This window comes from Hyperolius riggenbachi, chromosome 7, assembly GCF_040937935.1.
Source record: "Hyperolius riggenbachi isolate aHypRig1 chromosome 7, aHypRig1.pri, whole genome shotgun sequence".
In the NCBI taxonomy this organism is placed as follows: Eukaryota; Metazoa; Chordata; class Amphibia; order Anura; family Hyperoliidae; genus Hyperolius; species Hyperolius riggenbachi.
This window is the reverse complement of record NC_090652.1, coordinates 161833691-161861181: the sequence shown is the minus strand read 5'-3', so window position 1 is coordinate 161861181 and position 27491 is coordinate 161833691. Positions and strand designations below refer to the sequence as shown.

The following is a 27491-nucleotide window of genomic DNA, read 5'->3' as shown; positions in this document are numbered from 1 at the left end:
AAGATAAAAATTAAATATTACTCATCATAGGACCAATAGTAGAGATCAACGTACCGGATTTAGCTCTAAAATCAATTCAGAGGCCAATTAAGCCATAAAAATTAATCTGCCTCAGGGATGCTCGGATGTGCCTCATCCACGAATTTGGCAATCCGCGTGGTTGCAAAAAAAATCCGCATTCGGCCCCGCCGCATGCGGATTTTCGTCCGCGTCCACGCAACCACGCGGATTTTCTGCCGTGAATGGCGTAATCACGCGTGGATTCCCGCCCGGAGGCGGATTTTCTTTTAACGTTAATAACAAAGCCCCCATACATGCTACAATCCCCCAAATTACATGGATTATCGAGGTGATAAGGGGCAACATAACTTCAACATAAAAAATTCCCCCCAATTTTTTTTTTCTAGAGAAAATGGATTTTAAAGTGAAATCCACACTTTAAATGGGGCTATTAATTGGTAATAAGTGGTTTTAAAAAGGGATATACGCGTTAAGCAGTCAAAGAGGTGAAGGCGAGTTCCAATGGCACTTGGCGGCGAAGGTACCGCTGGAGGAGGATGAGTGGCTGATGCCAAAAAGGCCCCAGAGAGGTTTTTGTAATTTTTTTTTGTTTTTTTTTTGCAGCAATTAGCAATGACATCGCAGCAGAGTTGTCAGTGGACAGGGGCAGTGTGAACGCAGAGTGCAGTGGTGGTAGCGACTGAGTCAGGAGAAGGACTATGCGGGCGGTCAGTTCAGCAGCACAGAAGGACCACGGCAACATACTGGTAGTAGTAGTAGCAGCACAGCGTCATAGTGCTGGCCAAAAAATTAAATGCACCCGGTGACCCGGGCAGTGTGAACGCAGACAGAGTACATTGGTGGAAGCGAGTGAGTCAGGAGGAGGAGGACTATGCCGGCGGTCAATTCAGCAGCACAGAAGGACCATGGCAACATACTGGTGGTAGTAGTAGCAGCACAGCGTCATAGTGCTGGCCAAAAAATTAAATGCACCCGGTGACCCGGGCCGTGATAACGCAGACAGAGTGCATTGGTGGTACCGTGGTAGCAACTGAGTCAGGAGGAGGAGGAGGACAAAGCGGGCGTTCAGTTCAGCAGCAGCAGCAGCAGCACAGAAGGACCATGGCAACATACTGGTGGTAGTAGTAGCAGCACAGCGTCATAGTGCTGGCCAAAAAATTAAATGCACCCGGTGACCCGGGCAGTGTGAACGCAGACAGAGTACATTGGTGGTACCGTGGTAGCGACTGAGTCAGGAGGAGGACAAAGCGGGCGTTCAGTTCAGCAGCAGCAGCAGCAGCAGCACAGAAGGACCATGGCAACATACTGGTGGTAGTAGTAGCAGCACAGCGTCATAGTGCTGGCCAAAAAATTAAATTCACCCGGTGACCCGGGCAGTGATAACACAGACAGAGTACATTGGTGGAAGCGACTGAGTCAGGAGGAGGAGGACAATGCGGGCGGTCAGTTCAGCAGCACAGAAGGACCATGGCAACATACTGGTGGTAGTAGTAGTAGCACAGCGTCATAGTGCTGGCCAAAAAATTAAATGCACCCGGTGACCCGGGCAGTGTGAACGCAGACAGAGTACATTGGTGGAAGCGAGTGAGTCAGGAGGAGGAGGACAATGCCGGCGGTCAATTCAGCAGCACAGAAGGACCATGCCAACATACTGGTGGTAGTAGTAGCAGCACAGCGTCATAGTGCTGGCCAAAAAATTAAATGCACCCGGTGACCCGGGCAGTGATAACGCAGACAGAGTACATTGGTGGTACCGTGGTAGCGACTGAGTCAGGAGGAGGAGGAGGACAAAGCGGGCGTTCAGTTCAGCAGCAGCAGCAGCAGCAGCACAGAAGGACCATGGCAACATACTGGTGGTAGTAGTAGCAGCACAGCGTCATAGTGCTGGCCAAAAAATTAAATGCACCCGGTGACCCGGGCAGTGATAACGCAGACAGAGTACATTGGTGGAAGTGACTGAGTCAGGAGGAGGAGGACAATGCGGGCGGTCAGTTCAGCAGCACAGAAGGACCATGGCAACATACTGGTGGTAGTAGTAGCAGCACAGCGTCATAGTGCTGGCCAAAAAATTAAATGCACCCGGTGACCCGGGCAGTGTGAACGCAGACAGAGTACATTGGTGGAAGCGACTGAGTCAGGAGGAGGAGGACAATGCGGGCGGTCAGTTCAGCAGCACAGAAGGACCATGGCAACATACTGGTGGTAGTAGTAGTAGCACAGCGTCATAGTGCTGGCCAAAAAATAAATGCACCCAGTGACCCGGGCAGTATGAACGCAGAGTGTAGTAGCGACTGAGTCAGGAGGACAAAGCGGGCGGTCAGTTCAGCAGCTCAGAAGGAGGACCATGGCAACTTACTGGTAGTAGTACCATAACACCAAAAAATTAACCAAGGTAGGCACTAGGCAGGTAGTAACTGTCTTTATAAAGGCAGGCATAGTTAACAACAGCACATGCAGCAGCCACTTCATGTCCCCCTGTGTCCGACAATAGGGGCCAGGAACTCACCTTCCACCCAAGCCTGGTTGATTTTCAGGAAGGTGAGTTTGTCCACAGAGGCGTGGGAGAGCCGAGAGCGCTTCTCTGTGACCACGCCACCGGCCGCACTAAAGCATCTCTCTGAGAGGACACTGGAAGGAGGGCAGGATAGAAGTTCCAGGGTGTACTGGGAAAGCTCGCTCCAGATGTCCAGTCTCTTGACCCAGTACTCCAAGGGGTCCACGGGGCTGTCGGTGTCATTGAGCCCACTGGATGACCCCATATAGTCAGACACCATGGTGGTCAGTCGTTGCTTGTGCTGGTTGGTGGTGGATGCTGTGGCGGGCACCTCTGTTCTGGGCTCCTGCACTGCATACAGGCTCTTGCTTAGGCTCTTCAGGTCTTCGGGGCGCCAGTTGCTGCTTCTGCTGCTGGTGGTTGTTGTTGTGCTGCTAGTGGCAATGGCAGGCACCTCTTGCTTGGCAGAGCAGTTACAGTGGGGGCGGAAGGCTGGGGGAATGCTTCCAGTAGTCTGCGCACAAGGGCCTCCTTCAACTCCCTTGTGCGTTGCTCGGTGGTGGATGGCGTCATTAAGTCTCCCAGCTTCCCCTTCAGACCGGGATCAAGCATCAAGGTAATCCAGATGTCCTCCCTTGAACGCATCTGGATCACCCGGGGGTCCCTGCGAAGGCAGCGCAACATGTGCACAGCCATGGGAAACAAGTGGGCCCTGCCAGCAAGATCTTCCTCGTCCTCGCCATTGTCCCATAACGCATGCCTGTCCTCTTCCTGTGCCATGTCGTTGTCCTCCTCAAACCGCCATCCACGTACAACGCCTGCTGCACTCTGCTCCTCCTCCTCCTCCTCATTCAGGTTAGGGACCTCCAACTCTTCCACTACCTGCTGTGAGCCCTCCTCTGAGCTGGACTGTGCTGCCATCTGCTCCTGTTCTTCCAACTGCCTCAGGGCTTCATCCCCACGCTCAATTAAATAGTCCATTGCCTGCTCCAGTAGACAAACCAAGGGCACCCACTGGCACACAGAGGCCCGCTCCTCACTGACCATCTTGGTTGCCTCCAGGAAGGGACTCAGCATTAGGCATACTTGCTGCATCAGTGTCCACTGAGTGGCAGTAATCATGGGGACACTTGGGTTGCTGGGGACACTTGGGTCTAGCATGTAGGCCCTAAGAGCCAGCCTGTGCTGACACAGCCGCTCCAACATGGCCAGAGTCGAATTCCAGCAAACTGGCATGTCGATGATCATCCGGTGTTGTGGCCTTCCATACTGCTGCTGTAAGGTGGACAAGAGTGCAGAGGCAGTGGCTGACAGGCGGAAAAAGCGTACCACCGCCCGGGCATCCTGCAGCAGCTCGCTCATCCCCTGGTAGGTGCGCAAGAAGCGCTGCACCACAAGATTGAGCACGTGGGCCAAGCAGGGGATGTGCTGGAGGTTTCCCTGCTGCACTGCTGCCACCAGGTTGGCCCCGTTATCGGCTGCCACATACCCCACTTCCAGGCCTCTGGGGGTCAGCCACCTCCGCTCCTGCTTCCTGAGGGCGGCCAGGACGTTGGTGGCCGTAAGCCTCTCCTTCCCCAGGGTCACCAATTTTAAAAGGGCTTGGCAGTGCCGAGGCTTGGCGCTGCTGCTGGCGAGGCGGGCTTGCTTTCCGGGTGCAGAGGGAGTGTCGTGACAGGACCCTTCTGCATCCCCCCTGATCCCGCGTGGTGGCACCACTAGCTGGGCTGATGCGCTCTTGTCCTCCCTCCCTTTCATCAGTGTCACCCAGTGGGCCGTAAAGGACAGGTAGCGACCTGTCCCAAATCTGCTACTCCATGAGTCCATGGTCACGTGGACCCGCTTGCCCACAGAGTAGTCCAGGGAACGGGCCACGTTTTCCACAGCAAACTTGTGGAGTGCTGGGATCGCGCTCCTGCTGAAATAGTGGCGACTGGGGACTTGCCACTCGGGGATGCCAAATTGGAGCAGCGTCCGCATGGCGCTCCCCTCCTGCACCAGGGAGTAGGGAAGCAGCTGTGATGCCATGGCCCGGGCCAGCAAGCCATTTAGTTTGCGGATCCGCCTGTGGCTTGGAGGCAGAGGCTTGGTCAGACCCTGAAAGGTGTCGCTCAGCAGGGTCTGACGACGCTGGGATGCAGGGGAGACAGAGGAGAGAGACGAACACTGGCTGCCAGCCTCAATGTCTGTGTCCTGAGTAGCCGAGGTGGAAGAGCGCTTGCGTGCTACTACTGCTGCTGCTGTGGGGGATTCACGACCCTGAGGGAGGGATGATGCTGCTGCGCTGGTGGGCCTTCTGCTCTCAGGAACCCCTGCCAGCAGTGCCTGCTTCCTCTTAAAGTCCGCATACTCGCGGCAGTGGCGGCTTCTCAGGTGGCCCTGGAGGGATGAGGTACCCATCTTGCTCAGACTTTTCCCACGGCTCAATCTTTTGCTGCATAACCTGCACACCGCATACCTTTTGTCATCAGTACATTCCTCAAAGCAATCCCACACTGGTGACTTTAATTTACTGCGGCCCCCACTAGCAGAGGGTGCAGCGGAACAATGTGTGGTAGTAGTTGCCGGGGGTTGCATGGTGGTGGTGCCGGCTGAAGCAGTGTCCTGTCTACTTCCTCCACGCCCACTGCTGCCGATGCCCCTGCCCCTGCCTGACATATGGCGATATCCTTGCCTAGGCCGAGGTGACTCGTCATCCTGCTCTGCCTCTGACCATTCTTCCACGGACTCAGCAGGCTGCACATAGTTAGGGTCCACAACGTCGTCATCATCAGCAGCATCATCATAATCCAGCTCTTCCTCTGACTCCCCCGCCTCCTCTTCTGTCCCTACATCCCCAGACACAGACCCCTCTTCTTCATCACCAGAACTCAACAACGCTTGTGATTGTGGCCCGATCTCAATCTCTGCCACATCAGTCCCCAGTAAGTCCTGAGCTTCTTGCATCAGCAGGTTCCCAGAAGCCGGACTGAGGGACAGAACGCTGTCATCCTGGGAGGGCTGCTGACCAGTGGGTGCTGGGGTGGATGTCACAACAAGCGTGGGGCGTTGGCTGCTGCTGCTGCTTGGAGTGGTGCTCACAGTAGAGGTCTGGGAGGAAGTCATGATGTCCATGAGTACGTCAGGTTCCATTTGCTCAACCACCACACGGGGACCAGAAACTTTAAAATATTTGGACAATGGCGTCCGCTGACTCGGCCCAGGCTTTGCTGCCCCCCTTTCTGCTGCATCACGACCACGTACAGCTGGGCGTCCTCTCCCTGGACGTGGAGCAGTCCCAGAAGTGGCTGAGGCAATTGAACTCCCTTTCCTCTCACCCCGCGAAACCCTGCCAGACATGTTGCTAGTAATGAATCACTGGATGCAGTGGGCACAGTACAAGGTCACTGAAGGATGCACCAGGCACAGTACAACGGCACTGAAGGATGCAGTGGGCACAGTACAAGGTCACTGAAGGATGCAGTGGGCACAGCAGTGGGCACTGGATATACAACTAGGTCACTGAAGGATGCAGTGGGCACAGTACAAGGTCACTGAAGGATGCAGTGGGCACAGCAGTGGGCACTGGATATACAACTAGGTCACTGAAGGATGCAGTGGGCACAGTACAAGGTCACTAAAGGATGCAGTGGGCACAGCAGTGGGCACTGGATATACAACTAGGTCACTGAAGGATGCAGTGGGCACAGTACAAGGTCACTGAAGGATGCAGTGGGCACAGCAGTGGGCACTGGATATACAACTAGGTCACTGAAGGATGCAGTGGGCACAGTACAAGGTCACTGAAGGATGCAGTGGGCACAGCAGTGGGCACTGGATATACAACTAGGTCACTGAAGGATGCAGTGGGCACACAAGGATGTCACACTGTGTAATGAGATGCTCATATGCCAGCGAGCGAGCAGTGGGCACTGGGCACGGCACAAGGTCAGACAGAATGAATGAACAGCGCTGGCAGAGAGTGGCGGCGCCGACAGTGTGACTGGCTGCCTGCAAATAGTACAAGTGTATAACTGTCACTGGAATATGCAAGTGAACACTGCAGCTGCACTAACCTGCCTGCCTGCACTACACACAGATAATCCCCACTCCCACTACACTGACTACACTGCAGCACTGAACCTGCCTGCACTACACACAGTTAAATAATCACTAGACTCCCACACTCCCACTACACTACACTGACTACAATTAACTACAGCAATCACTCACTGACTAGCTAACTGTGTACAGTATAAGAGCAGTGTTAGCAAAAAAAAACGTTTTGTTTTTAACACAATAAATGCACTTGCTCAAACAACAATGGCCTGGAGATAATCCTCTCAGCACCACAGTCTAGCAAGGACAGAGCTTTTCCATCATGGCCGCCGCTTTATATTCAGGAGGGGAGGGCATAGCTCCCCTCCTGTGATTGGTTGCTAGGGCCTGGCTGGGGCACTCTGATTGGCCTGCAATGTGTCACTTCCGCATAGTTTGACGCATTTCCGCAAACCACGACTTCAGCACCGGGTTTCACGAGCGTGAATGCGGATTTCTGTCCGCATTCATGCGAAGCCGAAGTAGATTTTCGTGGTTGAAAATCTATTCACGGCTTAGCGTGTCCGAGGCGGAATGCGTCAAAATGGTCGTGAATCCACGCGTAAGCATGATCACGACCTGGCGGTGAGCACCACTGATCTGCCTTAAGGATGTCTGATTGGTAGAGGCCACAATATGATTATATTTGACATTCAGCAACATAATAAAAAAGGGGGCACATTTATAAGGTCTTTTAAAAGAGTATTGATTAGGGTGAGGGGGCAGGGGATTAGGGTGGGATGAAGGGGAGGGAGGCGGGCTCCATTGGTATGGGAATACAGGTACCAACGGGAAGGAGGGGGAAGAAGGGGAACGAGAAAGGCTGGAGGGAGGCGGAGAAGGAGAAAAGGAGAAGTACCATATTATTCAGCATAAACTTGTCACATACTGATATAAATATATACATTTATACATATAGATGTGTGCACAAAAACACTTATTAACATAGGAGGGACTCTGGTAAGGTGGATCCGCATCTATATGTCTATATGTCTATCCAATTAAAAAACACATAGATTACGACTGTAGATTGGTGATCTATGTAGCCACATGTCCCTGCAAGAGACAATATGTAGGACGCACTAGCCAGCAACTACGAGACAGAATTGGACAGCACAGACGGAATATCCTAAAGGGGCTGGCCACACACAGCTTATCGAGACATTTTGATCTAGTCCACAATAGAAATGTCACTGAAGTCTCCTTTATAGCCTTGGAACATATTAACCCCCTAACAACCAATGCAATCCAAACACTCAAAAATAGAGAGATGTTTTGGATCCAAACCCTGAAAACCTTGGTACCCCTGGGTCTCAATGAACAATTAGAAAAAACCTTCTAGTAGAACTGTTTTTGGTCCTATCACTTCTATGTGTCGCTCTATTTTTAGCCCATTTTTATTAGAGAGAATTCTATCTTTATATCTATATTTATGCTATTATTATTATATATTATATGTGCTGTTTATCTAATTTAATCAGTAAATTTATATTATTTTCATTTATTTATTTTTATTTTTAATTATTTATATTATGTTTATTATATGGGTCATCCACGATTGCATGTGCATTTGTCCATAATAATTATATGTGCATTTTTCTCAATATCGATAAGCATATAACAGCTATGGCCCCTACCCACTGATCTAGAAGACTAAAATCATAATATATCTAATTTGTCCTTCTTAAAGTAGCAGTTTAGAATCTGACCACTAGAGGGGGTAAAAATGCCACACGCACATACAGTGGAGGAAATAATTATTTGACCCCTCACTGATTTTGTAAGTTTGTCCAATGACAAAGAAATGAAAAGTCTCAGAACAGTATCATTTCAATGGTAGGTTTATTTTAACAGTGGCAGATAGCACATCAAAAGGAAAATTGAAAAAATAACTTTAAATAAAAGATAGCAACTGATTTGCATTTCATTGAGTGAAATACGTTTTTGAACCCTCTAACAATAAAAGACTTAATACTTAGTGGAAAAACCCTTGTTTGCAAGCACAGAGGTCAAACGTTTCTTGTAATTGATGACCAAGTTTGCACACATTTTAGGAGAAATGTTGGTCCACTCCTCTTTGCAGATCATCTCTAAATCCCTCATGTTTCGAGGCTGTCTCTGTGCAACTCTGAGCTTGAGCTCCCTCCATAGGTTTTCTATTGGATTAAGGTCCGGAGACTGACTAGGCCACTCCATGACCTTAATGTGCTTCTTCTTGAGCCACTCCTTTGTTGCCTTTGCTGTATGTTTTGGGTCATTGTCGTGCTGGAACACCCATCCACGACCCATTTTCAGTTTCCTGGCAGAGGGAAGGAGGTTGTCGTTCAGGATTTTACGATACATGGCTCCGTCCATTTACCCATTAATGCGATTAAGTTGTCCTGTGCCCTTAGCAGAAAAACACCCCCAAAGCAAAATGTTTCCACCCCCATGTTTGACGGTGGGGATGGTGTTTTGGGGGTCATAGGCAGCATTTTTCTTCCTCCAAACACAGCGAGTTGAGTTAATGCCAAAGAGCTCTATTTTGGTCTCATCAGACCACAGCACCTTCTCCCAGTCACTCACAGAATCATTCAGGTGTTCATTGGCAAACTTCAGACGGGCCTGCACATGTGCCTTCTTGAGCAGGGGGACCTTGCGAGCCCTGCAGGATTTTAATCCATTGCGGTGTAATGTGTTTCCAATGGTTTTCTTGGTGACTGTGGTCCCTGCTAATTTGAGGTCATTCACTAACTCCTCCCGTGTAGTTCTAGGATGCTTTGTCACCTTTCTCAGAACCATTAACACCCCACAAGGTGAGATCTTGCGTGGAGCCCCAGAGCGAGGTCGATTGATGGTCATTTTGTGCTCCTTCCATTTTCGAACAATTGCACCAACAGTTGTAACCTTCTCTCCCAGCTTCTTGCTAATGGTTTTGTAGCCCATTCCAGCCTTGTGCAGGTCTACAATTTTGTCTCTGACATCCTTGGACAACTCTTTGGTCTTTCCCATGTTGGAGAGTTTGGAGTCTGCTTGATTGATTGATTCTGTGGACAGGTGTCTTTTATTCAGGTGACTAGTTAAGACAGGTGTCCTTAATGAGGGTGACTAATTGAGTAGAAGTGTCTAACCACTCTGTGGGAGCCAGAACTCTTAATGGTTGGTAGGGGTTCAAAAACTTATTTCACTCAATGAAATGCAAATCAGTTGCTATCTTTTATTTAAGGTTATTTTTTCGATTTTCCTTTTGATGTGCTATCTGCCACTGTTAAAATAAACCTACCATTGAAATGATACTGTTCTGAGACTTTTCATTTCTTTGTCATTGGACAAACTTACAAAATCAGTGAGGGGGTCAAATAATTATTTCCACCACTGTATAGGTCCCCTAAATTACGATTTCTATTTACTAATGTCATCAATAATTGTCTATTATAATTTTTTCCCCCTAATATGTTTATGCTTTAGTTTTTATCAAGTGTGCCTTGATGTTTCTTGTTCACCAAATGTGACACCAAACATGAAAAAAGATGGATACTCGCAGGATCCAGTCCCATAACACCCCCCTCTCCGCCTAACAGCGGAATATTGACCATAACAAATATGGCGGCTCAGGCCTCATGCCCCTAGATGACGCATTTCCGCCCAAGCCAGAAATCACTAGTCTGGCTGCGGATAGCGTCATTACCTACGCACAGCGAACTCCGCCCACCTATACTTGCCGCCCGAGCCAGAAACCAATAGTCTAGTGGCGGATAGCGTCATCACCTACGCACGGCGAACCCCGCCCACCTACAATTGCCGCTCAATCGCAACGGGGAGAGCATTTAGGAGCTGGCGAGGCGTCCATTCGCTACAAAGGCGCCACGCTAGTACGGACTGCTACTGGGGTAAGTGCTCTGATTCATGTGCTCATGCATCCCACTTACATCATACCTATCACGTACTCCACTTACATCATACCCACTAAGGATAACAGGGGGCATATATTTACAGCTATGCGCACTAGTAGGGGGATTACAACATAGCATCACATATAGATGCGGATCCACCTTACCAGAGTCCCTCATATGTTAATAAGTGTTTTTGTGCACACATCTATATGTATAAATGTATATATTTATATCAGTATGTGACAAGTTTATGCTGAACAATATGGTACTTCTCCTTTTCTCCTTCTCCGCCTCCCTCCAGCCTTTCTCGTTCCCCTTCTTCCCCCTCCTTCCCGTTGGTACCTGTATTCCCATACCAATGGAGCCCGCCTCCCTCCCCTTCATCCCACCCTAATCCCCTGCCCCCTCACCCTAATCAATACTCTTTTAAAAGACCTTATAAATGTGCCCCTTTTTTTATTATGCTGAATGTCAAATATAATCATATTGTGGCCTCTACCAATCAGACATCCTTAAGGCAGATTAATTTTTATGGCTTAATTGGCCTCTGAATTGATTTTAGAGCTAAATCCGGTACGTTGATCTCTACTATTGGTCCTATGATGAGTAATATTTAATTTTTATCTTTTATCTTTATTTTTGATTTTATTTTGAGTTATATGGGTTCTTTTTTATGTTTTTTTGTTCCAGTTGCTCCTACTTGTATGTATTTTGCCTGAGGAAGCGGGCTTGTGTCCCGTGAAACGCGTTGCAAACTAATTGTTGTCTTGGAGTACTAAATTGATTAAATTTATATTGTTAACCATACAAAGTGGTCCTTTCCTCATTGGGGGTAGGCAAGTCGACCACTGCCACCCACATTTTAATTGGTTTTAATTTGGAATCATATTTTACTCTATTGGCGCCTCTGTTTCTCTTATTACTTTTTATTATATTCATCAAAAAAGACATGAATTTTGGCAAAAAAAATGATTTTTTTTAACTTTCTGTGCTGACATTTTTCAAATAAAGTAAAATTTCTGTATACATGCAGCGCGAAAAATGTGGACAAACATGTTTTTGATTAAAAAAAAACCATTCAGTGTATATTTATTGGTTTGGGTAAAAGTTATAGCGTTTACAAACTATGGTGCAAAAAGTGAATTTTCCCATTTTCAAGCATCTATGACTTTTCTGACCACCTGACATGTTTCATGAGGGGCTAGAATTCCAGGATAGCATAAATACCCCCCAAATGACCGCATTTTGGAAAGAAGACATCCCAAAGTATTCACTGAGAGGCATAGTGAGTTCATAGAAGATATTAATTTTTGTCACAAGTAAGCGGAAAATGAAACTTTGTGACAAAAAAAAAAGTTTCCATTTCTTCTAACTTGCGACAAAAAAAAAAATGAAATCTGCCACGGACTCACCATGCCCCTCTCTGAATACCTTGAAGTGTCTACTTTCCAAAATGAGGTAATTTGTGGGGTGTGTTTACTGTCCTCGAATTTTGGGGGGTGCTAATTTGTAAGTACCCCTGTAAAGCCTAAAGGTGCTCATTGGACTTTGGGCCCCTTAGCGCAGTTAGGCTGCAAAAAAGTGCCACACATGTGGTATTGCCGTACTCAGGAGAAGTAGTATAATGTGTTTTGGGGTGTATTTTTACACATACCGATGCTGGGTGGGAGAAATATCTCTGTAAATGACAATTTTTTAATTTTTTTTACACACAATTGTCCATTTACAGAGATCTTTCTCCCACTCAGCATGGGTATGTGTACAAATACACCCCAAAACACATTATACTACTTCTCCTGAGTACGGCGATACCACATGTGTGGCACTTTTTTGCACCCTAACTGCGCTAAGGGGCCCAAAGTCCAATGAGTACCTTTAGGATTTCACAGGTCATTTTGAGAAATTTCGTTTCAAGACTACTCCTCACGGTTTAGGGCCCCTAAGGCCCGGTTCACATTAGCGGTGGCCGTCCGGAATCGCCGTGCCGGAGCCGGACCGCTTGCAGAACAGACGGAACGGACGCACGGCAATAGCAATGAAAGCCTATGCGTCCGTTCACATGCGTCCATTCTGCCGGACCGGAGCCGGACCGGATCCGGACCGGATCCGGACTCCGGCGTCCGTTCCAACATCCGTTCCAACATGCGCTATTTTTTGGTCCGGCTCCTCCGGCAGCCGTATCCGGAGTGGAGCCGGACTGCACCATCCGGCCAATACAAAGCAATGAGAGCCGGAGAGCGCACAACACACTGGCTACAAAAACCGGACGTTCTACCCCACTTCCTATGCATTTTGGATGGGGACCACATGGGCCCAGCGTTCAAAGAGTGGGGCAGCAGCGATTTCATGCTGGAGCTCTTTTTGGCAGCAACATGTCTGATGTCTGATAACGAGGAGGCGAACAACAGGAAGGAGAGAATTCCCAGGTTTACGAGTAAAAAATGCCTGGATCCATGGTCCCAACTGCAGTCTCTGTATCCACGGATGGTCTCCACACGTCCACCTGTCTCCAACAATGACCCCAGACCCTTCTGCTGACCTCCCAGACCCCAGGTATTTACAGGATGTTATCTCCTTAAGAAACCGGATCCGGACCGCAACCGTGTTCACACCGCACGGAAACCGGATGCAAACGGACCGGATCCGGACCGGATCCGGATAGGAACCGTACGGATCAGGTCCGGTCCGGCTACGGTGCGGTCCGGACATCCGGTGCGGTTTTGACAAAACCGCAAGTGTGAACGGGGCCTTAAATGCCAGGACAGTATAGGAACCCCACAAATGACCCCATTTTAGAAACAAGACACCCCAAGGTATTCAGTTAGTAGTACGGTGAGTTCATAGAAGATTTTATTTTTTGTCACAAGTTAGCGGAAAATGACACTTTGTGAACAAAAACCAATAAAAATCAATTTCCGCTAACTTGTGACAAAAATAAAATCTTCTATGAACTCACCGTACTACTAACAGAATACCTTGGGGTGTCTTCTTTCTAAAATGGAGTCATTTGTGGGGTTCCTATACTGTCCTGGCATTTTAGGGGCCCTAAACCGTGAGGAGTAGTCTTGAAACAAAATTTCACAAAATGACCTGTGAAATCCTAAAGGTACTCATTGGACTTTGGGCCCCTTAGCGCAGTTAGGGTGCAAAAAAGTGCCACACATGTGGTATCGCCGTACTCGGGAGAAGTAGTACAATGTGTTTTGGGGTGTATTTTTACACATACCCATGCTGGGTGGAAGAAATAACTCTGTAAATGGACAATTGTGTGTAAAAAAATCAAAAGATTGTCATTTACAGAGGTATTTCTCCCACCCAGCATGGGTATGTGTAAAAATACACCTCAAAACACATTGTACTACTTCTCCCGAGTACAGCGATACCACATGTGTGGCACTTTTTTGCACCCTAACTGCACTAAGGGGCCCAAAGTCCAATGAGTACCTTTAGGATTTCACAGGTCATTTTTGTTTCAAGACTACTCCTCACGGTTTAGGGCCCCTAAAATGCCAGGGCAGTATAGGAACCCCACTAATGACCCCATTTTAGAAAGAAGACACCCCAAGGTATTCCGTTAGGAGTATGGTGAGTTCATAGAAGTTTTTATTTTTTTGTCAGAAGTTAGCGGAAATTGATTTTAATTGTTTTTTTTTTCACAAAGTGTCATTTTCCGCTAACTTGTGACAAAAAATAAAATCTTCTATGAACTCACCATACTCCGTACGGAATACCTTTGGGTGTCTTCTTTCTAGAATGGGGTCATTTGTGGGGTTCCTATACTGCCCTGGCATTTTAGGGGCCCTAAACCGTGAGGAGTAGTCTTGAAACCAAATGTCGCAAAATGACCTGTGAAATCCTAAAGGTACTCATTGGACTTTGGGCCCCTTAGCGTACTTAGGGTGTAAAAAAGTGCCACACATGTGGTACCCCCGTACTCAGGAGAAGTAGTATAATGTGTTTTGGGGTGTATTTTTACACATACCCATGCTAAGTGGGAGAAATATCTCTGTAAATGACAATTGTTTGATTTTTTTTACACACAATTGTCCATTTACATAGAAATTTCTCCCACCCAGCATGGGTATGTGTAAAAATACACCCCAAAACACATTATACTACTTTTCCTGAGTACGGCGGTACCACATGTGTGACACTTTTTTGCAGCCTAGGTGCGCTAAGGGGCCCAACGTCCTATTCACAGGTCATTTTGAGGCATTTGTTTTCTAGACTACTCCTCGCGGTTTTAGGGCCCCTAAAATGCCAGGGCAGTATAGGAACCCCACAAGTGACCCCATTTTAGAAAGAAGACACCCCAAGGTATTCCGTTAGGTGTATTGCGAGTTCATAGAAGATTTTATTTTTTGTCACAAGTTAGCGGAAAATGACACTTTGTGAACAAAAACCAATAAAAATCAATTTCCGCTAACTTGTGACAAAAATAAAATCTTCTATGAACTCACCGTACTACTAACAGAATACCTTGGGGTGTCTTCTTTCTAAAATGGAGTCATTTGTGGGGTTCCTATACTGTCCTGGCATTTTAGGGGCCCTAAACCGTGAGGAGTAGTCTTGAAACAAAATTTCACAAAATGACCTGTGAAATCCTAAAGGTACTCATTGGACTTTGGGCCCCTTAGCGCAGTTAGGGTGCAAAAAAGTGCCACACATGTGGTATCGCCGTACTCGGGAGAAGTAGTACAATGTGTTTTGGGGTGTATTTTTACACATACCCATGCTGGGTGGGAGAAATAACTCTGTAAATGGACAATTGTGTGTAAAAAAATCAAAAGATTGTCATTTACAGAGGTATTTCTCCCACCCAGCATGGGTATGTGTAAAAATACACCTCAAAACACATTGTACTACTTCTCCCGAGTACAGCGATACCACATGTGTGGCACTTTTTTGCACCCTAACTGCACTAAGGGGCCCAAAGTCCAATGAGTACCTTTAGGATTTCACAGGTCATTTTTGTTTCAAGACTACTCCTCACGGTTTAGGGCCCCTAAAATGCCAGGGCAGTATAGGAACCCCACTAATGACCCCATTTTAGAAAGAAGACACCCCAAGGTATTCCGTTAGGAGTATGGTGAGTTCATAGAAGTTTTTATTTTTTTGTCAGAAGTTAGCGGAAATTGATTTTAATTGTTTTTTTTTCACAAAGTGTCATTTTCCGCTAACTTGTGACAAAAAATAAAATCCTCTATGAACTCACCATACTCCGTACGGAATACCTTTGGGTGTCTTCTTTCTAGAATGGGGTCATTTGTGGGGTTCCTATACTGCCCTGGCATTTTAGGGGCCCTAAACCGTGAGGAGTAGTCTTGAAACCAAATGTCGCAAAATGACCTGTGAAATCCTAAAGGTACTCATTGGACTTTGGGCCCCTTAGCGTACTTAGGGTGTAAAAAAGTGCCACACATGTGGTACCCCCGTACTCAGGAGAAGTAGTATAATGTGTTTTGGGGTGTATTTTTACACATACCCATGCTAAGTGGGAGAAATATCTCTGTAAATGACAATTGTTTGATTTTTTTTACACACAATTGTCCATTTACATAGAAATTTCTCCCACCCAGCATGGGTATGTGTAAAAATACACCCCAAAACACATTATACTACTTTTCCTGAGTACGGCGGTACCACATGTGTGACACTTTTTTGCAGCCTAGGTGCGCTAAGGGGCCCAACGTCCTATTCACAGGTCATTTTGAGGCATTTGTTTTCTAGACTACTCCTCGCGGTTTTAGGGCCCCTAAAATGCCAGGGCAGTATAGGAACCCCACAAGTGACCCCATTTTAGAAAGAAGACACCCCAAGGTATTCCGTTAGGTGTATTGCGAGTTCATAGAAGATTTTATTTTTTGTCACAAGTTAGTGAAAAATGACACTTTGTGTCTCAGGGGGTGGTTAGAGGGGAAAATAGATGCAATCAATGCACTGGGGAGGTGATCGGAAGGGGGTCTGAGGGGGATCTGAGGGTTTGGCCGAGTGATCAGGAGCCCACACGGGGCAAATTAGGGCCTGATCTGATGGGTAGGTGTACTAGGATGTGACAGGAGGTGATTGATGGGTGTCTCAAGGTGTGATTAGAGGGGGGAATAGATGCAAGCAATGCACTGGTGAGGTGATCAGGGCTGGGGTCTGAGGGCATTCTGAGGGTGTGGGCGGGTGATTGAGTGCCCTAGGGGCAGATAGGGGTCTAATCTGATAGGTAGCAGTGACAGGGGGTGATTGATGGGTAATTAGTGGGTGTTTAGGGTAGAGAACAGATGTAAACACTGCACTTGGGAGGTGATCAGACGTCGGATCTGCGGGCGATCTATTGGTGTGGGTGGGTGATCAGATTGCCCGCAAGGGGCAGGTTAGGGGCTGATTGATGGGTGGCAGTGACAGCGGGTGATTGATGGGTGGCAGTGACAGGGGGTGATTGATGGGTAGCAGTGACAGGGGGTGATTGATGGGTGATTGATAGGTGATTGACAGGTGATTGACAGGTAATCAGTGGGTTATTACAGGGGAGAACAGATGTAAATATTGCACTGGCGAATTGATAAGGGGGGGTCTGAGGGCAATCTGAGCGTGTAGGCGGGTGATTGGGTGCCCGCAAGGGGCAGATTAGGGTCTGATCTGATGGGTAACAGTGACAGGTGGTGATAGGGGGTGATTGATGGGTAATTAGTGGGTGTTTAGGGTAGAGAATAGATGTAAACGTTGCGCTTGGGAGGTGATCTGATGTCGGATCTGCGGGCGATCTATTGGTGTGGGTGGGTGATCAGTTTGCCCGCAAGGGGCAGGTTAGGGGCTGATTGATGGGTGGCAGTGACAGGGGGTGATTGATGGGTGGCAGTGACAGGGGGTGATTGATGGGTGATTGACAGGTGATTGACAGGTGATCAGTGGGTTATTACAGGGAAGGACAGATGTAAATAATGCCCTGGCGAATTGATAAGGGGGAGTCTGAGGGCAATCTGAGCGTGTAGGCGGGTGATTGGGTGCCCGCAAGGGGCAGATTAGGGTCTGATCTGATGGGTAACAGTGACAGGTGGTGATAGGGGGTGATTGATGGGCGATTGATGGGTAATTAGTGGGTGTTTAGAGGAGAGAATAGATGTAAACACTGCGCTTGGGTGGTGATCTGATGTCGGATCTGCGGGCGATCTATTGGTGTGGGTGGGTGATCAGTTTGCCCGCAAGGGGCAGGTTAGGGGCTGATTGATGGGTGGCAGTGACAGGGGGTGATTGATGGGTGGCATTGACAGGGGGTGATTGATGGGTGATTGACAGGTGATTGACAGGTGATCAGTGGGTTATTACAGGGAAGGACAGATGTAAATAATGCCCTGGCAAATTGATAAGGGGGGGTCTGAGGGCAATCTGAGCGTGTAGGCGGGTGATTGGGTGCCCGCAAGGGGCAGATTAGGGTCTGATCTGATGGGTAACAGTGACAGGTGGTGATAGGGGGTGATTGATGGGCGATTGATGGGTAATTAGTGGGTGTTTAGAGGAGAGAATAGATGTAAACACTGCGCTTGGGTGGTGATCTGATGTCGGATCTGCGGGCGATCTATTGGTGTGGGTGGGTGATCAGTTTGCCCGCAAGGGGCAGGTTAGGGGCTGATTGATGGGTGGCAGTGACAGGGGGTGATTGATGGGTGGCAGTGACAGGGGGTGATTGATGGGTGATTGACAGGTGATTGACAGGTGATCAGTGGGTTATTACAGGGAAGGACAGATGTAAATAATGCCCTGGCGAATTGATAAGGGGGAGTCTGAGGGCAATCTGAGCGTGTAGGCGGGTGATTGGGTGCCCGCAAGGGGCAGATTAGGGTCTGATCTGATGGGTAACAGTGACAGGTGGTGATAGGGGGTGATTGATGGGCGATTGATGGGTAATTAGTGGGTGTTTAGAGGAGAGAATAGATGTAAACACTGCGCTTGGGTGGTGATCTGATGTCGGATCTGCGGGCGATCTATTGGTGTGGGTGGGTGATCAGTTTGCCCGAAAGGGGCAGGTTAGGGGCTGATTGATGGGTGGCAGTGACAGGGGGTGATTGATGGGTGGCAGTGACAGGGGGTGATTGATGGGTGATTGACAGGTGATTGACAGGTGATCAGTGGGTTATTACAGGGAAGGACAGATGTAAATAATGCCCTGGCAAATTGATAAGGGGGGGTCTGAGGGCAATCTGAGCGTGTAGGCGGGTGATTGGGTGCCCGCAAGGGGCAGATTAGGGTCTGATCTGATGGGTAACAGTGACAGGTGGTGATAGGGGGTGATTGATGGGTGATTGATGGGTAATTAGTGGGTGTTTAGAGGAGAGAATAGATGTAAACACTGCGCTTGGGTGGTGATCTGATGTCGGATCTGCGGGCGATCTATTGGTGTGGGGGGTGATCAGATTGCCCGCAAGGGGCAGGTTAGGGGCTGATTGATGGGTGGCAGTGACAGGGGGTGATTGATGGGTGATTGATGAGTGATTGACAGGTGATTGACAGGTGATTGACAGGTGATCAGGGGGGATAGATGCATACAGTACATGGGGGGGTCGGGGGGGGGGGGGGTCTGGGGAGAATCTGAGGGGTGGGGGTGATCAGGAGGGAGCAGGGGGCAGGGGGGGGGTAAAAAAAATAGCGTTAACAGATAGTGACAGGGAGTGATTGATGAGTGATTAGGGGGGTGATTGGGTGCAAACAGGGGTCTGGGGAGTGGGCAGGGGTCTGATGGGTGCTGTGGGCGATCTGGGGCAGGGGGGGGGGGTGAAATCAGTGTGCTTGGTGCAGACTAGGGTGGCTGCAGCCTGCCCTGGTGGTCCCTCGGACACTGGGACCACCAGGGCAGGAGGCAGCCTGTATAATACACTTTGTAAACATTACAAAGTGTATTATAAACTTTGTATGCGGCGATCGTCGGGTTAACATCCCGCCAGCGCTTCCGTATGGCCCCCGGGATGTTGCGGCGGGTGAGCGGCGCCAGGCGGAGGCGGAGGATCGCGTCACTGATGACGCGATCGCTCCGCCCATGCCCCTACAAGGACCGCGGCCATTTGTCAATACGGCGGTCCTTGCGGGGTCCACTTCCCGGCCGCCAATTGTATATACGGCGGTCGGGAAGTGGTTAAAACTCAAAATATTGGTAATCGCATTATCAATGCTATTATTATTATTAAGTACTTGTGTCAAATGCACCTGTGCTGGAATCTAATGGGCCCATCTGCTGATAGTGGGCACCCATATTTCCTGCTCCTGCCGTGCCCTCCCAGTGATGTCACAGCCGGTATAGATATGTGGAATTCTCCTTGCAACAGATATTTGTTCCTGATCTCTACCACAGACAGGAAATAAAGGAAATAACAGGGGCTCAATCAGCCTCCTGTTTTGTCTCAAAAGAACCTGTCACTCAGTATGCACTGTCACACAGGGGCTATCAGCATACAAGTGGAAACAGCACGCGCTAATTTGGGCGCGAAAATACTCGAAAAAGGAAAAAATGGTTAAGGGAGTACAGAGGGAACAAACTGTCGTATCCTCTAGCAATGGAAAGGAGTATAACATTAAAGAATTTATAACCTGTAATGATAAAAATGTGGTATACCTCGCTTGGTGCCCTTGTGGGTGGCAGTAAGTGTGGAGGACCACAAGGATGCTCAGAGAACGTATGGGGGAACATGTTAGAAATGTGAAAAAGGGGTTCTCCAGCTATAGTTTGTCCTCACACTTTGGTAGTATGTATAATTGTGACCCTAAGCTGCTCTCTTTTGTGGCATAAAAAAGGTACAATCCTCATGGAGGGGATGCAAATTGCAATGTAGTTAGAAAGGTGTCCCAAGAGGAGATGTGGTGGATATACAATTTAGGCACACTTAGACCAAGTGGCCTGAATATAGATATAGATTTGGTTTGTTCTCTGGGTCATAATGTGATGGATGGGGAAGCTGAGGGGTGCCCCACTGAGGTGAAAGTTGTCAGGGAAGCAGGAGATTTGGGCGCATGAGACAAGTGGACAAAAAGGGCGCCCCATTCACTCCTATTATAAATATCGTTTACCGGGCGCCGAACAGGGAAAAAAAGGCGCCGGAGATTATTAACGTTTTAACAAACGGCGCCCGGAGATTTTTAAGGATTTATAACTATGTTTGTGATGATTTAACTTTACAAAATGAGCCCGTGACGAATAACGTTTATAAAGATACTAAATCACTATTTCTAAAACATTTCTAAAACATTATTTTTCGCCCAAAAAAATTAATTACATTTTTTTATTTACATTTTTTATTTATTAATGTCTGTAAAACATTATTATCCATAGGGGGTCTTAGGTTTAGGCACCAACAGGGGGGTCTTAGGTTTAGGCACCAACAGGGGGGTCTTAGGTTTAGGCACCAACAGGGGGGTCTTAGGTTTAGGCACCAACTGGGGGGTCTTAGGTTTAGGCACCAACAGGGGGGTCTTAGGTTTAGGCACCAACAGGGGGGTCTTAGGTTTAGGCACCAACTGGGGGGTCTTAGGTTTAGGCACCAACTGGGGGGTCTTAGGTTTAGGCACCAACAGGGGGGTCTTAGGTTTAGGCACCAACTGGGGGGTCTTAGGTTTAGGCACCAACAGGGGGGTCTTAGGTTTAGGCACCAACAGGGGGTCTAGGGGTTAGGGATAGGTACAGGGAGGGTTTTAACAAACGTAAATATAAGTTTCAGTTTACAAATACGGAAGATTAACGTTTTAAGAATTGCCGATCTCATACACATTATTTAGTGATTTATAAATTCTTCAAACACTATTTCTAAACGAAATTCTACACAATATTTCGATAAACGATAATACTGTTTATCGTTTACACCACGCGCCCTTTTTTCCCAACGCCCTTTTTTGATATACGCATTGTCAGGAGGAATAAGGAGATGTGAAAATATTGACACTTTTTTCAGATTTTTTGCACTTAATTTCTTTTGTTTGGGGGGGGGGGGGGGGGGGGGGAGTGTATATGTATGAAGGTAATGCTTGGGGGGTGCACACTCCAGACTTCTCCAATCCTGGTAAAGAGTGAGTGAATGCTGAAATCATTTATTTTAAATAGATTGCGATGAATAAAGTAACAAATAGAAATTAGGGGGCAAGAAGGATATGTGTCAAAAGGTGGTGAGAATATCTACTGTACCTAGGAATGTTATCACTCTGATAAGGTTTTATAGTATGTAACAATAAAGTGTTTTTATATGTTGTAATGCATGCATACAAATTTATGTAATTGTTATGCATAAGGGATTTTATACTATGTAAGCACGAAGCTCTCCCCAGGTCACCGAAAGGGAGTTCCTGTTTATTTTTTGGCTAATGGGTGGACTCTTATAGAAGGGATTATGGGATTATGTGAAAAGGGATATGACGGCATGGATTTGCATTTGAGGTTCTTGGGACAAGATCTTTTTATTGGAAGTTCTTCCACTGTATTAACCACTTGAGGACTGCAGGGCTAAACCCCCCTAGTGACCAGGCCATTTTTAGCTAAATTGGCCACTGCAGCTTTAAGGCCAAGCTGCAGGGCCGCACAACTTAGCACACAAGTGATCCCCCCCCCCCTTTTCTCCCCACCAGCAGAGCTCTCTGTTGGTGGGGTCTGATCGCTCCCCCCATGTTTATTTTTTTTAAAATAAATATTATTGTTTGTTTGTTTTTTCTAAAACCCCCTGTTTCTTTAAATTTATTCCCTCCCTCCCTCCCTCCCCACAGCCGGCCAATTATGGCGATCGGCTGTCATAGGCTTCTGCCTATGAGAGCCGATCGCTCTCTTGTCCCCCATGGGGACAGCCGTGTCACACGGCTGTCCCCAGTGCAGCGCTGCTGCTGATCGCAGCGCTGCACCAAGTAAATAGATGGCGTAATCGCCGGCTAACAGTCTCCCGAGCGGCAATAGCCGCTCGGAGACCGAAGGTGGGGCGGAGCTCCGCCCTCCGAGCATGAGATGCGCGCGCACCATGCGCGCGATCTCATGCTAAACAGAGCCCCAGGACTTTACGCCAATTGGCGTTAGGCGGTCCTGGGGCTGCCGCCGCGGCCACGCCTACTGGCGTGACACGGGCGGCAGAAGGTTAAGGAGATTGTGGAGGTTGTGGATGCCAGAGAGGTGAGGGACGACCCGCATAACGGTCCCAAGGCGCTTATAGACCCTGGAAGGTCTTTTTATCTGGTGAGTCGCACACAAAGGGTGTGGTGGAGGTCCCTGAGACTAGCAAGAGTGAAGCAATATCAGTGACGCACATGCGTTCCTGTTACATGTTTTTAGTGGACATTTGTTTAGTTTTATTAAGGGTAAAGCATTAACAGTGAAGCATATATATGTATTCATGCTTTTTTGGGAAAAACCTGTTCAGTCTTTTTTACACTGTGAAGCGCCAAACCTCTCTTAGTGTGTATGTGAATAAAGAAATAAAGTCTGTAATAATATAAATAACCTACCAAGCAAAAATATAGGGAGCACAAAACTTATCATATACTATATTAAACCTTTATTCCTAAATGTATAAAAACACGGACATCATGTTAAACCCACCCCTAAAAACAAGTGGAAGTGACGTTGGGCTAAAGAGTCCGGGTTGGAGTGCACTCCTATATCTTCTGCATATGCATGGGAGGTCTGCACATGTGCAGAAGACACAGGCTGGGCCCGACTGAAACAATTACCGAGGCTGATCGCGGCTGCACGGCAGAGTGCAGGAGGACGATGTGGGACTCACACGTGCTTATGGGGCTGGAGGAAGCCCCGAGTAAGTATGGATTCTTTATATATTGTCATCTCTGGTACACTTTAAGTAGTGGTGTCACAACAGACTATTTAAGTGAGGCTGGAAAGATGCCGGTAGAGGAATAGGTTAAATAGCGATGCTAGTACAGGGATGAAGAATGAGTCTAGCTGTGAAATGAGATGGGAGGGAGAAGGATCCAACCAACAGGTGGTAAGATGAGATTGGAGATTAGAGAGGAGAGAGAATGTTCAGAGAGTGGAGAGAAGGCAGATAGAGAGCAGTCAATGAGAGCTTCAGAGATGGAATTTGAGGCTGCATGGAAAAACCACTTCGGATTTTGACATTTTTTCAGTGAAATATGTTGCAAATTCTTCAGCTGGTAAGCATGAAGGTGGGGGGGGGGGGAGCGTGGCTTTGGGATATAGAAGGGAATTAAAAGTGCTGAACAAGCGCTTTGGATTATGGGAGTGGGAGGATATGAGGCAACAGACAAAAATCAATGGGAGAAGCTGGCAATGTTTTTTCCATGAGCCAGCTCACACCACTGTTTTTGACTTGTCAGTATTGTCTGTTGCATTTCCCCAACGGACAATTCCAACAGGTAAGATTTTTACCTGTTGGAACCCCCAAAAGAAAGTTACAAAATATTATTGCAGACATGCCTTCTGAAAAATGGCCACAAGATAGACTGAGCAGTGCTGCTCATCAGGATTCCGGATATCCGGGTAACCCAGATATCCGAACTTTTTAGGCCTATCCGACCGGATCCGGATTGCAGATAGCTAGGCCCAAATCCGGATAGCTATCTGTGGATAGTTGGGCGCATACCGCGGATATCCGCGGATATTTCGGGGATCCGGATCCGAAATACTGTAACTAAGGTGATGACATCCTGGAGCCAATCAGAGGGCTCCCAGCAGAAGCCCTAGCAACCAACGTGCAAAGTGCCACATGCAAAGTGCAAACACGTGCAAAGTGCAAAGTGCCACGTGCAAAATGCCACATGCAAAGTGCAAACACATGCATAGTGCAAAGTGCCACGTGCAAAGTTCCACATGCAAAGTGCAAACACTTGCAAAGTGCCACATGCAAACACGTGCACAGTGCCACGTGCAAACATGTGCAAAGTGCAAAGTGCCACATGCAAACACATGCAAAGTGCAAAGTGCTACGTGCAAAGTGCCATGTGCAAACACGTGCAAAGTGCCACGTGCCAACACGTGCAAAGTGCAAAGTGCCACATGCAAAGTGCCACATGCAAAGTGCAAACACGTGCATAGTGCAAAGTGCCTCGTGCAAAGTGCCACGTTCAAAGTGCCACATGCAAAGTGCAAACACGTGCAAAATGCAAAGTGCCTCGTGCAAACACGTGTAAAGTGCCACGTGCAAAGTGCCTTGTGCAAAGTGCCACGTGCAAAGTTCAAACACATGCAAAGTGCCACATGCAAAGTGTCACGTGCAAAGTGCCACGTTCAAAGTGCCACATGCAAAGTGCAAACACGTGCAAAGTGCCACATGCAAACACGTGCAAAGTGCAAAGTGCCACGTGCAAAGTGCCATGTGCAAACACGAGCAAAGTGCCACGTGCAAACATGTGCAAAGTGCCACATGCAAAGTGCAAACACGTGCATAGTGCAAAGTGCCACGTGCAAAGTGCCATGTGCAAAGTGCCACATGCAAAGTGCAAACACGTGCAAAGTGCCAACACGTGCAAAGTGCCACATGCAAACACGTGCAAAGTGCAAAGTGCCACATGCAAACACATGCAAAGTGCCACGTGCAAAGTTCCGTGTGCAAACACGTGCAAAGTGCCACGTGCAAAGTGCCATGTGCAAACACGTGCAAAGTGCCACGTTCAAACACGTGCAAAGTGCCACGTGCAAACACGTGCAAAGTGCCACGTGCAAAGTGCCACGTGCCACTTTGCACGTGGCACTTTGCACTTTACACGTATTTGCACATGGCACTTTGCACGTGGCACTTTGCACATGTTTGCATGTGGCACTATGCACTTGGCACGTGTTTGCACGTGGCACTTTGCACTTGGCACTTTGCACGTGGCACTTTGCACATTGCACGTGTTTGCATGTGGCACTTTGCATGTGGCACTTTGCACGTGGCACTTTGCATGTGTTTGCACTTTGAACGTGGCACTTTGCACTTTGCATGTGTTTGCATGTGGCACTTTGTACTTGGCACTTTGCACGTGGCACTCTGCACATGGCACTTTGCACGTGTTTGCATGTGGCACTTTGCACATTGCACTTTGCATGTGTTTCCACTTTGCATGTGGCACTTTGCACGTGTTTGCACGTGTTTGGACGTGGCACTTTGCACGTGGCACTTTGCTCGTGGCACTTTGCACATGGCACTTTGCACTTTGCATGTGCTTGCACGTGGCATTTTGCACTTTGCACATGGCACTATGCACGTGTTTGCACATGTTTGCACGTGGCACTTTGCACGTGGCACTTTGCACGTGGCACTTTGCACTGTGCATGTGTTTGCACTTTGCACATGTTTGCACATGTTTGCACGTGGCACTTTGCACGTGGCACTTTGCACGTGTTTGCACGTGGCACTTTGCACGTGTTTGCACTTGACACTTTGTACTTGGCACTTTGCACGTGGCACTCTGCACATGGCACTTTGCACGTGGCACTTTGCACGTGTTTGCACATGGCACTTTGCAGGTTGCACTTTGCATGTGTTTGCACTTTGCACGTGGCACTTTGCACGTGGCACTTTGCACTTGGCACTTTGCACGTGGCACTTTGCAATTTGCTTGTGGCACTTTGCACATGGCACTTTGCACTTTGCACGTGTTTGCACGTGGCACTTTGCACTTTGAACGTGCTTGCACGTGGCACTTTGCACTTTGCACGTGGCACTTTGCACTTTGCACATGTTTGCACATGTTTGCACATGGCACTTTGCACTTTGCATGTGTTTGCACTTTGCACATGTTTGCACGTGGCACTTTGCGCGTGGCACTTTGCACGTGGCACTTTGCACTGTGCATGTGTTTGCACTTTGCACATGTTTGCACATCTTTGCACGTGGCACTTTGCACGTGGCACTTTGCACGTGTTTGCACTTGGCACTTTGTACTTGGCACTTTGCACGTGGCACTCTGCACATGGCTCTTTGCACGTGGCACTTTGCACGTGTTTGCACGTGGCACTTTGCACGTGGCACTTTGCACGTGTTTGCACTTGGCACTTTGCATGTGGCACTTTGCACTTTGCTTGTGGCACTTTGCACATGGCACTTTGCACTTTGCACGTGTTTGCACGTGGCACTTTGCACTTTGCATGAACTTGCACGTGGCACTTTGCACTTTGCATGTGGCACTTTACACGTGTTTGCACGTGGCACTTTGCACGTGGCACTTTGCACTTTGCACATGTTTGCATGTCTTTGCACATGGCACTTTGCACGTGGCACTTTGCACGTGTTTGCACGTGGCACTTTGCACGTGTTTGCACTTGGCACTTTGCTCGTGGCACTTTGCACTTTACACGTGGCACTTTGCACGTGGCCCTTTGCCCTTTGCATTTTGGACTTTGGACACAATGTGGGCTGCACGACCGCTGTCTGGAACCTAGGCCTGATGTTAATTGACAGCCATTTTGGGGGGGGGGATTTTAAGTCCCCAGATCATCATGTTCCCCTTTGCAAAATAATGATGATACATGCCTCATTGACCCTAAAAACTCTTTTTAAAGCAACTTAAAGGGCAATTCCGATTTTTCTATCCAGATATCCGAATCCGGCCGGATACCCCGGATACTGGGGTCGGATATCCGACCCGGATTCGGAATGGAAAATTTTTGATCCAGATATCTGACACGGATCGGATAGAGGGGTATCCGGATCCGAATTAGTTCCAGATAGTGAAAAATGGTTTCCGAGCAGCACTGAGACTGAGTACCTAGGCCTATGGAACCCAATAGGCGCATGGGAGGGAGAGTAAGCGTCAGACAGGTCGCATAGCCTGTTGCTAAGTGATCCAATATGCAAATTAGGGGAATTTGCTGGAACTTTTCAGAAACCCCGCATGGCCAGTCAGGGAGCTACTGAGCAGGCTCAAGGGGTGGAGAGACCATGGTGTAGCTGGAGGGAACAGGCTGAGACGAGAGCGAGCGAGCAAGAGAGGAGAGAGAGAAGGACTTACGCCAGGAGCTGGTGGTGTGGAGCGGGCAGGAGGTGAGGCCGTAGCAGTCGCCCGGACAGTAGGAGGGGACCCGGCGGCCATAGAGAGACCAGCGCATACCAGTAAGGACA

The 27491-nt window shown here is 48.2% G+C and overlaps 1 protein-coding gene across 2 annotated transcripts in view; it reads right to left on the bottom strand.

Moving 5' to 3' along the window:
• Positions 1 to 27491, bottom strand: part of LOC137525711 (hemoglobin larval subunit beta-1-like) — a 113461-nt gene that overhangs the window by 18179 nt on the left and 67791 nt on the right. The window lies entirely within an intron of this gene.